Here is an 11,240-nt window from a genome sequence, read left to right on the forward strand (position 1 = left end):
TGTCAACAACAAAAAAATAAGGTTCGCCAAGCAAAAACCTGATAAGAATTAATTTAGGAGAACAGAAATGGTTTGCTCGGTAGGAAATTAATATCCAACTAGTCAGTGACAACTGTGTGTAGTTTGGAGTTTGTGACAGCAACTATGTGAGCTTATTACAGTATTATAGACACTATGTCCTGGGATTTCCTATGACCTATGTAGAAGATCGCTTTATCTTTTAACTACTCTGAGCATCATAGAGCAAGACAGATCACATTTACATGTTTGTGAGCGCCTCAGTTTTTCATAGTTCGGTCATAATATAGCACAAACCGTTTGGGACTTTACAGACGTTTTTGTGAGAAGACACACTCATCCCAAATTGAATGACTAAGAACTATATAATTGACTGCCCTTGTCTCACAAAAACCACTCCAGCTTAGCCCCAGTTGATCACACAGACTAACGGCTGGTATCTATGGATGCAAAATAAATAGACAAATTCAATGGTACAACCCCAAAGTCTGTAGCGCAAATGTTTAAAAGGGGTTAGAAGTCCAAAACACGCCGGCGATACGGTGGGACTCAAGGAGTTTAAAATATTAGCCTAAACAATATATGCTGACAAAAGCACATATCACAGCATACTACAGGTGACAAATGAATCTACACTTTTTTTGGGGGGGGCGAATGACTGTGAGATGGTCTAAAATATAATTTCCACCACCAGAATTGAGCCCAATAACTTTTTGGTCCATGTTATCAGGGAGGTGTGCTAATCAACAATAAACATTACCACCTGCTGTAGCCCAACTGATGAGGAATATTGGCTATAAATAAATAGGCTGAGGGTTGCCCATCTGCATTTAGCTAGATCAAACTCTAAGCATTATCTTGTTGCTAGTTAGCAACATACTGAAGGCTTGAATGTCCCCCCCAAAACAAAAAGTTCTACTGGCACTTAGCCAAGGATCATGTACTGTGAATATAATGTAGGTCTCCATGTTACACCTGACCCGTGTGACATTTAGTAACACGCTACGTGCGCATAAACCATGCTGCTGCTAAAAACTCAGGTTCTAAAATGGTTCCCAAATTTGGGGGATTTGTGAAATAAGTGTACACTAGAAAGTTCTGTGATCCTCTTCTTTTAACAGTGGCCATCAAAACTGCTTTCAAATGTGTTTTTCCGCGACTGCATTAAGAATGTTGTAGGCTGCAATGCATGCATGTTTCTCTTCCTGTGCGGCACTCGAAATTAATATCATTTTCTCACATACAGTAGAATGTGATAATCTGACCAATTGAATAGGTAAACGATTCTACTATGGGGTTGTCTGATTTTGCTGTTGCTTACTTGTGTTGTTGGGTGAATAAAACAAACAACAATTTTTCATGAGATAATTCAAATTTTGTATAACCAAAGGAAATGGGTCTCAGCTCCATCTGGCTCTCATTTGGATCATAGGTGCCAGGACCCGGACCCAGCGGGACCCGGCCCAATTTAACACCTGGTTATCGAGGTAATTTCCTTAGTAGGTGACGTTAGAGTTCAGCATGTGGGAGAAGTCGGAGCTCAGGGATGATAGACAAGTTTCCTACTAGTAGGCTAGTTACCAGTTGGGGGGTGTTGAAATTGATTTTTTCAGTCATATGTAGTTTTGTTTGATAATCACTTGATTATGAATGCAGGGTAACCCCATTAAGACACGTTCTTGTACTGTACTCTGGGAGTCGTAGGCCGATCTGCTGCTCTCTACCCATATAGGCCTTCTCCTAAGTCACACACTCACACACACACACACACACTCCATTTGTGGAGACAGTGTATTGTATGAAAGCTTGTCGGTTTAGCATAGACAGGTTTTGATGGAGACATGCCAAACACACCATCATCACCACAACACACTTGCTTGTCTATCCAAACATTTCCAGGAATGTTTTTTCTTTTTTTCTTCTAAGATTTTTCTTTTTTCTCTCCTCACTCCACGCTCAACTCAAATGTGCCCTTGGGGTAAATTAGGCCTGAGTTTCTTCTCTGACATATTTGGTGTGGATTGTGTTGGCTAAATGATGAACAGGACTGTAGTGAAACACTGGATGTGTTTGTGTTGTTCATGTAGTTGCTTGTGTGCACATCTTTTGTGACACAGGTATGTGTTCCAGTGAAATGGCACGCATGGTTTTCCCTTTCCAGTTGTATCATGTTGGAACAGTACTTGTTGGATGATGTTCTGTCGCATTGATTTCACAAGGTCGCCCATATATCAAAGCTAAATTCCTCTCAAAATCTCCTTCCTCAGTCTGACGACAAAATGGGGCATGATGTAGGCCTAGCAGCGCATGTACGGGTTTGGTTCGTCATCATATCGGTATAGAATTTTATTTTACGAAGTTAATCTCTTTGAGATTAAAAATCTATTTTTTTAAGAGCGACCTGGCCAAAATAGCAGCACATAATGTTTTATACAAAGACACATTTACAACATCAAAGAGAAAGCACAGTTGGAAAACAGACATTTACCACTTGATCAGGCATGATGCTTTGGAGAAGTGTGGTGCATCTAGGGGGTCAAACAGAAGCTCTATCTTTTTCGGTGAAAAAAGACCTGTGAAAGGGTGAGATAGTGGTGAGACTTGGGAATGAACAGCAGGTGAAGGGCTTTTGAGCGTGGTGGTGGGGCCTGTTCCTTTATCTCCTCCTTTATCTGCCCTGGGGTGACCAAACTGTCATTCATTGGAAAATAAATCACTTTCTCGGCTCTGACTCATCTTTAACCCTAACAACACTGAGAATACTATAGTGAAGTAACATAGTCATGGGCAGGGCTCTAAAGTGCGGCCATTTTTTATCACATATGCTCATTGTTATTTTGCTGTGTGACTTGGAATTTGAATTTGGGAGCACCAGTGCATGTAGTAAAATAATCTGCCAGAATAACTAGGCTTCGCTGTAGGGGAGAGTGGGGTAAATTGAGACATTTGTTTACTTTCAGAAATACAGTATTCTTTCTAACAAAGTTACCTACATGCAGTACCTTCAGAAAGTATTCGTACCCCTTGACTTATTCCACATTTTGTGTTACAGCTTAAATTCAAAATGGATGAAATTCATTTTTTTCTCTCACCCATCTACACACAATACCCCATAATGACAGTGTTTCTAGAAGTTCTTGCAAACTTATTGAAAATGAAAAACAGATATTAAATTTACATGAGTATTTAATACTTTGTAGAACTACCTTTGGCGGCGATTACAGCTTTGAGTCATATGTCTGTATCAGCTTTGCACATCTGGATTCGGGGATTTTCTCCTATTCTTCCTTGGAGATTTTCTCAAGCTCTGTTAAGTTAGATGGTAGCGGTGGTGAACAACAATCTTCAAGTTTTTCCACAGATGTTCAATGGGATTAAAGTTTGGGCTTCGGCTGGGCCACTCAAGGAATTTCACATTCTTGTTCTAAAGCCATTCCAGCATTGCTTTGGCTGTATGCTTGGGTTCATTGTCCTGTTGGAACGTAAATCTTCGCCCCAGTCTAAGGTCGTTTGCATTCAGTTCTCATCAAGGATTTTCCTGTATTTGGCTCCATGTCTCCATTTATTGTCCCCTCTATCCTTACCAGTCTCCCAGTCACTGCCACTGAAAAGCATCTCCATAGCATGATGCTGCCACCACAATGCTTCACAGTAGGGATGGTGTTAGACGAATGGTGAGCTGTGCCAGATTTTCTCCAGACATAGCGCTTTGCACTCAGGCCAAAGAGTAAAATATTTGCCTCATCAGACCATAGAATCTTTTGCCTTATGATCTCAGGGTCTTTCACGTGCCTTTTTTGCAAACTCCAGGCATGCTGTCATGAGCTTTTTTTTCTCAGGAATGGCTTCCGTCTTGCCACTCTCCAACAAAGTCCAGATTGGTGAAATGCTGTAGAGACTGTTGTCCTTCTGGCAGGTTCTCACATCTCAGCCAAGGAACTATGTAATCCTGTCAGAGTGGTCATTGGGCTCTTGGTTACCTCCCTGACCAAGATCCTTCTTGCCCAGTTGCTCAGTTTGGTCGGACAGCCAGCTCTGATCTGGGTAGTTCCATATTTTGAGACCACTGTGCTCTTGGAAACTTTCAATACTCTAGAAATTATTTTATACCCTTCCCCAGATATATGCCTCATCGCAATTCTATCTTGGAGATCTATGGACAGTTCCTTGTACTTCATGGTATAGTTTCTGCTCTGACACGTTCTGTCAACTGTGGGACCTTAAATAGTCAGGCGTGCTTCTTTTTAAATCATGTCCAAACAATTGAATAGGTCACAGGTGGACTCCAATCAAGTTGTAGTGACATCTCAAGGATGATCAAAAGGAAATTGGATGCACCTGAGCTGAATTTGGAGTGTCATAGCAAAGGGGTGTTAATACTTATGTAAATTAGATATTTATGCATTTCATTGTCAATACATCTGCAAAAATCTGTGAAAACACATTTTCACTTTGTCGTTATAGCGTATCGTGTGTAGATGAGTGAGAAAAAGGCTACATTTGTGTAGCAATTGTGCACGGGTGTTCGCCCTGTGCACGCCTAAATACAAGCTTTGAACAACTGCTTTTTGGGGGTCACAGGTCAAAAAGTTTGACAACCACTGAGCTAGCAAACATTGCTGATGTGCTGTACATCTATAGGATCAGCCGTGTTACATCATTAACTAGTTAAAGAGCTTCTCCAGTACTTTTATATACTTTTTAGACAGTAGTTCTGAAAGGAGGGCTCATGAGCCAAAAGTGGTCACTGAAAATTGCATACTACGTCACATATGTGCAGATATGTGCACCACATCATTGCTTTCTCTCTCGCTCTGCTGAGTGTGAATCTTGCTAGCTGTCACTCAAATGGTGAGGGGCTGAAGCTCATTGGCTCAAACTCGAATTGCTAGGGGGCTGGCCCACGTGGGGGAAAATGTAGGTAAAATGGCGCAGCACAGCTTCCAGAGAAAACAGTCACTTTCAAACTGGGGATTTCATGGCGAATTGAGGTAAAACAGTAATTCTGCTCATAGATTATGCATGTATGAACAACACATTAACACATCCAGTCCAAAAATGCTTACTAGTTGCCAAAGTTCTGTAGCATGTCTCTACAAACCTGGTAACTTTACTAGTATCCTAACATTTTGAGGCACAGAAAGAATGGAAAAGGGATAGCTTCTTCAGGAGATCAATGATCATAGCAATGAATGAATGACAGATTTGCACATCATCGTCCTTAAAGAGACAGTGTACAATTTTCAATGTAATGCATCTCAATGGACGGGTTAGCTGACAACTTCACGAAAACTATGCGCACTCTTCAATGGGGCAGAAGTCCATGTGTTGTTGTGATTCTAGATGGCCAGATAGCTAGCAACAATGTCAAGAAGCTGCCATGTTGGGAATTGTAGATGGCTCATTTCAACTATACTGAACAAAAATAGAAACGCAGCATGCAACAAATTTCAACAATTTTACGGAGTTACAGTTCATATAAGGAAATCAGTGAATTGAAATAAATTCATTAGGCCCTAATCTATGGATTTCACATGACTGGGCAGGGGCGCAGCCATGGGCGGGCCTGGGAGGACATAGGCCCACCCACTGGGGAGCCAATCAGAATGAGTTTTTCCCCACAAATGGCTTTATTACAGACAGAAATACTTCTCAATTTCATCAGCTGTCCGGGTGGCTGGTCTCCGACAATCCCGCAGGTGAAGAAGCTGGATGTGGAGGTGCTGGGCTGGCATGGCTACACGTGGTCTGCGGTTCATTGTCCCAAGCACAAGGTGCACCTGTGTAATGTTCATGCTGTTTAATCAGCTTCTTGATATGCCACACCTGTCAGGTGGATGGATTATCTTGGCAAAGGAGAAATGCTCACTAACAGGGATGTAAACAAATTTGTGCACAACATTTGAGAGAAATAAGCATTTGTGCGTATGGAACATTTCTGGGATATTTTATTTCAGAAGAAAAGTTTGTGGTCATACGCACATCCTTAAAAACATAGGGGCTGGGCTAATAAAGAATACTTGTATAGACAAGAAGGCCCGCACACTGTTTAAAGCTCCCAATTCACTGCTTTATTGGGAACGTTTCAATATTTTATTTCAGCTCATGAAACACTGGACCAACACCTTGCATGTTGCGTTTATATTTTTGTTTAGTATAGTTTTATCCTGTTTTTGATGCCATGTCTTGTTTTGAGGTGTTTTGACTAATGTCACGTCTATGCTAATATGGCAAAATTTTGCTAGCTAGCTTACCAACAACTATCACAATTCTATTTGAGAGACAAAATGTGCTCATTGTGCAAATGTATTTATGTTTTCAATAAACACCAGAAACAAACTATAATTTATATTTTGTCAACAATCTAAGTCAACCCTGTCTGTTTTGCCCCATAGTTGCACACACACACACACACGTCGGTTTTGTTGCTAAACAGCCAACCTGTCTATTGGAAACCTAATATTCCACAAATTACTTTGTAATTTCAATGACAGGTGTTTGTATCAACATTTTAGCTTTTATAATAAACAAATGTCTTTACAGGGTTACATATTAGTTTCTAGGGCACAACAAGTAGGCCCAATAAAGGCTGTATCTCAATCAATTAAAACATATTTTCTAGTGCTCCTAAAGTTTATGTGGTGCTCCTAACCTTTTTAGGAACATTTTAATTTAGAGCCCTGGTCACGGGGAAGTCTGTATGCTGTATGACGGAACAGTCAATATGAGTAGCAATGTAGTGAAGCTTTGCACAAAGAGGAAATCCTATAAGGATTTAGTTGTAGATAACGTTGCTGGAAAACCTTTAGTTGTAGTTGTTAAGTTTAGTTGTCACGATCACTCCTTTATTCAAAGAACAGATGGTTAAAATATGAATTTCCCAATTTGATCTGAGCCCACACTGGATTCAAAACAGCTATTTTCACCATGCATAGTATTTTTTTCTAAGAGTAGTGAACTAGCTGTATAAAATGGATGTGGGAAATACATCCACTCTAGAAAACAGAACCATTATCACATGTTTTACAGTCAAATGAAAAACAAAACCCTTCGCCATACAACAATGTCTGTCAGTTTCCCTAATTGTCGAGAGAAGATGTCCCGCAACTCCGTGGGACATAATCCAGGCATTTCAATGTTTTGAAAGGCCTCCTGCAACTGTACTCCAAAAATCTTTAGATCTCTGTCCCTTCGTGATTAACGACAGAACTATGTGTCATGAGCTATAATTCACGTGTCTTTGGTTAGCGCTGAGTGCTAGCCGTCTGGGAGCAGTGACAGCTCATATAGCCCTGCTGTTATGTATAGTGGCCCGTGGGGCTGTACTCATTATGTGTCAAGGTATAATTATTATGATTTCTTTCCCACAGGTTGGTGATGAGGCTTCTGTCAGAGCACCAAGGGGAAGTTGTCACACCCAGATCTGTTTCACCTGTCTTTGTGATTGTCTCCACCTCCTTCCAGGTGTCGCCCATCTTCACCATTATCCCCTGTGTATTTATACCTGTGTTCTCTGTTTGTCTGTTGCCAGTTAATTTTGTTTCTTCAAGCCTACCAGCGTTTTTGTTCTCAGCGCCTGCTTTTCCCAGTCTCTCTTTTCTCGCCCTCATGGTTTTGACCCTTGCCTGTCTTGACTCATAGCCCGCCTTCCTGACCACTCTGCCTCCCCCTGAGCCTGCCTGCCGTCTGGTACCGTTGCCCCACCTCTGGTTTACTGACCCCTGCCCACCTTGACCTGTCTATTGCCTGCCCCTGTTGGAATATTAAAACATTGTCAATTCGACGTGTCTGCATCTGGGTCTTACCTTGATTCCTGATAGAAATAATACATTTGGAATCAAGTTGTAACCAAAAAAGTGTTACTCAAATCAAAATATTTTTTATATTTGAGATTCTTCAAAGTAGCCACCCTTTGCCTTGATGACAGCTTTGCACACTCTTGGCATTCTCTCAACCAGCTTCATGAGGTAGTCACCTGGAATGCATTTCTATTAACAGGTGTGCCTTGTTGAAAGTTAATTTGTGGAATTTCTTTCCTTCTTAATGCATTTGAACCAATCAGTTGTGTTGTGACATGGTAGGGGTGGTATACAGAAGATAGCCCTATTTGGTAAAAGACCAAGTCCATATTATGTCAAGAACAGCTCAAATAAGCAAAGAGAAACGACAGTCCATCATTACTTCAAGACATGAAGGTCAGTCAATACGGAAAATTTCAAGAACTTAAAAAGTTTCTTCAAGCGCACTTGCAAAAACCATCAAGCGCTATGATGAAACTGTCTCTCATGAGGACCGCCACAGGAAGACCCAGAGTTACCTCTGCTACAGAGGATAAGTTCATTAGAGTTAACTGCACCTCAGAATAAAGCCCAAATAAATGCTTCACAGAGTTCAAGTAAAATACACATCTCAACATCAACTGTTCAGAGGAGACTGCGTGAATCAGGCCTTCATGGTTGAATTGCTGCAAAGAAACCACTACTAAAGGACACCAATAATAAGAAGAGACTTGCTTGGGCCAAGAAACACGAGCAATGGACATTTGACCGGTGGAAATCTGTCCTGTGGTCTGATGAGTCCAAATTTGAGATTTTTGGATCCAACCGCCATGTCATTGTGAGACAGAGTAGGTAAATGGATGATCTCTGCATGTGTGGTTCCCACCTGAAGCATGGAGGAGGTGGTGTGATGGTGTGGGGGTGCTTTGCTTAGAATTCAAGGCACACTTAACAAGCATGGCTACCACAGCATTCTGCAGCGATACGCTGCAGAGGGACTATAATTTGTTTTTCAACAGGACAATGACCCCAAATACACCTCCAGGTGGTGTTAGGGCTATTTGACCAAGAAGGAGAGTGATGGAGTGCTGCATCAGTTGACCTGGCCTTCACAATCACCCAACCTCAACCAAATTGAGATGGTTAGGGATGAGTTGGATGGCAGAGTGAAGGAAAAGCAGCCAACAAGTGCTCAGCATATGTGGGAACTCCTTCAATACTGTTGGAAAAGCATTCCTCATGAATCAAATCAAAGTTTGTCACGTGCGCCGAATACAACAGGTGTTGACCTTACAGTGAAATGCTTACTTACAGGCTCTAACCAATAGTGCGAAAAAAAGGTATGTGTGTGTGTGTAGGTCAGTAAAGAAATAGAACAACAGTAAAAAGGCATTTGAAAATAAGAGTAGCAAGGACATATACAGACACCAGTTAGTCAGGCTTATTGAGGTAGTATGTACATGTAGGTATGGTTAAAGTGACTATGCATATATGATGAACAGAGAGTAGCAGTAGCGTAAAAAGAGGGGTTGGCGGGTGGTGGGACACAAAGCAGATAGCCCGGTTAGCCAACGTGCGGGAGCACTGGTTGGTCGGGCCAATTGAGGTAGTATGTACATGAATGTATAGTTAAAGTGACTATGCATATAAGATTAACAGAGAGTAGCAGCAGCGTAAAAGAGGGGTTGGGGTGGGGCACACAATGCAAATAGTCTGGGTAACCATTTGGTTACCTGTTCAGGAGTCTTATGGCTTGGGGATAAAAACTGTTGAGAATACTTTTTGTCCTAGACTTGGCACTCCGGTACCGCTTGCCATGCGGTAGTAGAGAGAACAGTCTATGACTGGGGTGGCTAGGGTCTTCCTCTAACACCGCCTGTTGTAGAGGTCCTGGATGGCAGGCAGCTTGGCGCCAGTGATGTACTGGGCCGTACGCACTATCCTCTGAAGTGCCTTGCGGTCGGAGGCCGAGCAATTGCCGCACCAGGCAGTGATGCAACCGATCAGGATGCTCTCGATGTTGCAGCTGTAGAACCTTTTGAGGATCTCAGGACCCATGCCAAATCTTTTTAGTTTCCTGAGGGGGAATAGGCCTTGTCGTGCCCTCTTCACGACTGTCTTGGTGTGTTTGGACCATTCTAGTTTGTTGTTGATGTGGACACCAAGGAATTTGAAGCTCTCAACCTGCTCCACTACAGCCCCGTCGATGAGAATGGGGACGTGCTCGGTGCTCCTTTTCCTGTAGTCCACAATCATCTCCTTAGTCTTGGGGGATAGGTTGTTATTCTGGCACCACCCGGCCAGGTCTCTGACCTCCTCCCTATAGGCTGTCTCGTCGTTGTCGGTGATCAGGCCTACCACTGTTGTGTCATCTGCAAACTGATGGTGTTGGAGTCGTGCCTGGCCATGCAGTCATGGGTGAACAGGGAGTATAGGAGGGGACTGAGCACGCACCCCTGGGGAGCTCCAGTGTTGAGGATCAGCGTGGCAGATGTTTTGCTACATACCCTCATCACCTGGGAGCGGCCCGTCAGGAAGTCCAGGATCCAGTTGCAGAGGGAGGTGTTTAGTCCCAGGTTCCTTAGCTTAGTGATGAGCTTTGAAGGTACTATGGTGTTGAACGCTGAGCTGTAGTCAATGAATAGCATTCTCACATAGGTGTTCCTTTTGTCCAGGTGGGAAAGGGCAGTGTGGAGTGCAATAGAGATTGCATCATTTGTGGATCTGTTAGGGCGGTATGCAAATTGGAGTGGGTCTAGGGTTTCTGGGATAAATGTGTCGATGGCTATGGACGTGAGTGCTAAGGGTCTGTAGGCATTTAGGCAGGTTGCCTTTGTGTTCTTGGGCACAGGGACTATGGTGGTCTGCTTGAAGCATGTTGGATGTACAGACTCAATCAGGGACATGTTGAAAATGTCAGTGAAGACACCTGCCAGCTGGTCAGCACATGCCCGGAGCACACGTCCTGGTAATCCGTCTGGCCCCACAGCCTTGTGTATGTTGACCTGTTTAAAGGTCTTACTCACGTTGGCTACGGAGAGCGTGATCACACAGTCGTCCGGAACAGCTGATGCTCTCATGCATGCCTCAGTGTTGCTTGCCTCAAAGCGAGCATAGAAGTGATTTAGCTCGTCTGGTAGGCTCGTGTCACTGGGCAGCTCGCGGCTGTGCTTCCCTTTGTAGTCTGTAATAGTTTGCAAGCACTGCCACATCCGACGAGCATCGGAGCCGGTGTAGTATGATTCAATCTTAGCCCTGTATTGACGCTTTGCCTGTTTTATGGTTCATCGCAGGGCATAGCGGGATTTCTTGTAAGCTTCCGGGTTAGAGTCCTTCACCTTGAAAGCGGCAGCTCTACCCTTTAGCTCAGTGCGAATGTTGCCTGTAATCCATGGCTTCTGGTTGGGGTATGTACGTATAGTCACTGTGGGGACGACGTCCTCA

The 11,240-nt window shown here is 43.0% G+C and overlaps 1 long non-coding RNA gene across 1 annotated transcript; it reads left to right on the forward strand.

Moving 5' to 3' along the window:
* The first annotated feature begins 4,924 nt into the window (after positions 1-4,924).
* Positions 4,925-7,696, forward strand: LOC115193391 (uncharacterized). The gene is made up of 3 exons (XR_003878150.1): positions 4,925-5,009; positions 7,389-7,482; positions 7,660-7,696. It is a non-coding gene; the product is annotated as an uncharacterized LOC115193391 (long non-coding RNA).
* The last annotated feature ends 3,544 nt before the right edge of the window (positions 7,697-11,240 follow it).

The sequence above is a fragment of the Salmo trutta genome, chromosome 5 (genome assembly GCF_901001165.1).
Source record: "Salmo trutta chromosome 5, fSalTru1.1, whole genome shotgun sequence".
NCBI classification, from domain to species: Eukaryota; Metazoa; Chordata; class Actinopteri; order Salmoniformes; family Salmonidae; genus Salmo; species Salmo trutta.